Source organism: Astatotilapia calliptera, unplaced genomic scaffold (assembly GCF_900246225.1).
Source record: "Astatotilapia calliptera unplaced genomic scaffold, fAstCal1.2 U_scaffold_68, whole genome shotgun sequence".
NCBI lineage: Eukaryota > Metazoa > Chordata > Actinopteri > Cichliformes > Cichlidae > Astatotilapia > Astatotilapia calliptera.
The window spans coordinates 62413-64755 of NW_020535809.1; positions in this window are offsets into that span (position 1 = coordinate 62413).

A 2343-nucleotide genomic window follows, 5' to 3' on the forward strand; every position below is an offset into this window, starting at 1 on the left:
AAGGTTTCCCAAAACTGAAGAAACGTGTACAAATCAGAATTTGTTATGTGAAGGCTGTATGCAGGCAGGAAAAGGACCTAAAATGCAGACAGTCTGAGACAAAAGGTGAACTTAAATACAGCTTTAAGGCTGAACTCCAAAAGTAACAAAACTGAGACTCTAAGGTAAACTTATGCAGACAGAGAAACACAGGGCTTAAATACACAGAGGGAGCAATCAGGGAATGGGTAACAGGAGGGAAACACAGCTGGGGCAAATCAGGCCTAACGAGACAAAGGAAGCAAAACCAGACGCATTTACATGAGACATGGACTTTCAAAGTAAAACAGGAAACCTAACACAGAGACGCGAACTTGACAAAGGGATACAGCTGACAGGGGAGACAGAGCAACTAGAGAACACAGAGACATAAACCATAAGATAGAACTCTAACAAAGAAACCAAAGACTAGAAAGGATAAATAATATAATAAACTCAAAACCCTGGGTCAACGACCCAGGCATCCTAACAGAATTATACAAAAAGGCCCTTTTCAGGGAACAGAAACCTATGAGTGCCACACATTTATGGGAACATCTCCAACAGATATGGGAAGAACTTTCTGAAGAATATTTGATTTCTATTGTTGAAAGAATGTCACAGGTGTGTTCAGCTATTATATGTGCCAAAGGTGGCTACTTTTACGAGTCAAAAGTTTAGAATATGCTTTGGTCTATAAATTGATTACATGATTTCTTTTTTAACTCCAACTGCTTATTTGTATTATGCTTTCATTTCAGCATAATATTAGGGTGGTCCTAAACCTTTGACCAGTAGTGTAGATTCAACAGGGTGCTGGAAAAATTGTAGATGTGTACACTGAGGTCATAAAGGTAGGATGGATCCATGTTTTCATGTTATTTATGCCAAATTCTGACCCTACCATCTAAATGTCACAGCAGAAGACAAGCTTGATCAGACAATATTTATTTCCCTGCTCTAAACTGACTGGAGTGGCACCTGGTGTGTTGTTCTGCTCCAAAAGCCAATTTGCTTTAAGGTACAGTTGAAGTTACTGTTACCTTCCTATCAGCTCAAAGCAGTCTGGTCATTCTCCTCTGACATCAGTAAGACATTCTGACCCAGAGAACTGCTGCTCACTGGATATTTTCTCTTTTTTAGATCTTTGAAAAAAAATCCCAGTAGATCAGCAGTTTCTGACATACTAATTTCAACCTGCCTGGCAGCATCAACCATGCCTCAATCATAGTCATTACATTTCCAACAAAATTTAAAATGTATAAATTCCTAATGTTTTATATAGAACTAAAAAATAACTACTTCCAGCTACTTAAAAGGAACCAATAATCGATGCTTTAACTTAGTTAACCTTTTTTTTTTTTTAATAATCTTACACAAATATGACAAGTTGCTTTTTCTTGCTGACATAGACAACATTCCAACAATTAAAAGTTAATCTTAGATCAAGTTTATGTAAAATAGCTGGCCATAAAAAGCTGTATAACTCCATCTCAGATCACTCCTTCCTTGATTGGTCTGAGCCATACATCTACTATCTGAAGTCATTCTCTTTTGGGTTTGGGAGAGTAAGGGCACAGATTTAACATGAGCATACATACTTTGTCAAACTAACGCCAGACCCGAGGAAGACAAGATCACTCCAAAAGAAAATAGAGCTTTAAATTATGGACCTTAAAGGTCTTCATCTTCTAATTCTTTTGCTGCTGTTCCAGGGATTTAAACTTGTTCAAGGTAGGTGTGCACTCTTCATTTCAAGAAAGCATACTTTTAGGTAAGTAATGCACTAGTAGTACAATAAAAAGGGGAAAACTGTGTCATACCAGTGATTTTTTTCACCAAAATGTGTAATTTCTGTAAGTGATTTGAGTTCTAAAATCTGAAAAAAGTTAATACTTTTAACCACTACCTAAAATAAATGCTATAATTTAATGTAAAAATCTCAGTTAACTGAACTTAAACAAAAAGTAAATTTTTAAAAATCTGAAAACATGTTGTGTACTTACAAAACTAAAATAATATTTTTTAAAAAACAAGAAACTACTGTATGTTTTTGGTTTTAATTTTTAGCAGTTTGGTTTAATCCAGTCTAATAACTTCAGTTCCTATTTATTTATAAATCACCAAATCACAACAACAGTTCCCTCAAGGTGCTTTATATCATGAGCTTAAGACCACATATTAATACAAAGAGAAAAAAAGAAAAAAGAAAAGATGTGGCAAAATCATATCACCCTCTCATGAGCAAGAGGTTTGGTGTTGGTGGAAAAGAAAAACTCTCTTTTAACAGGAAGAAACCTCTGGGAGAACCAGGCTCAGGGAAGG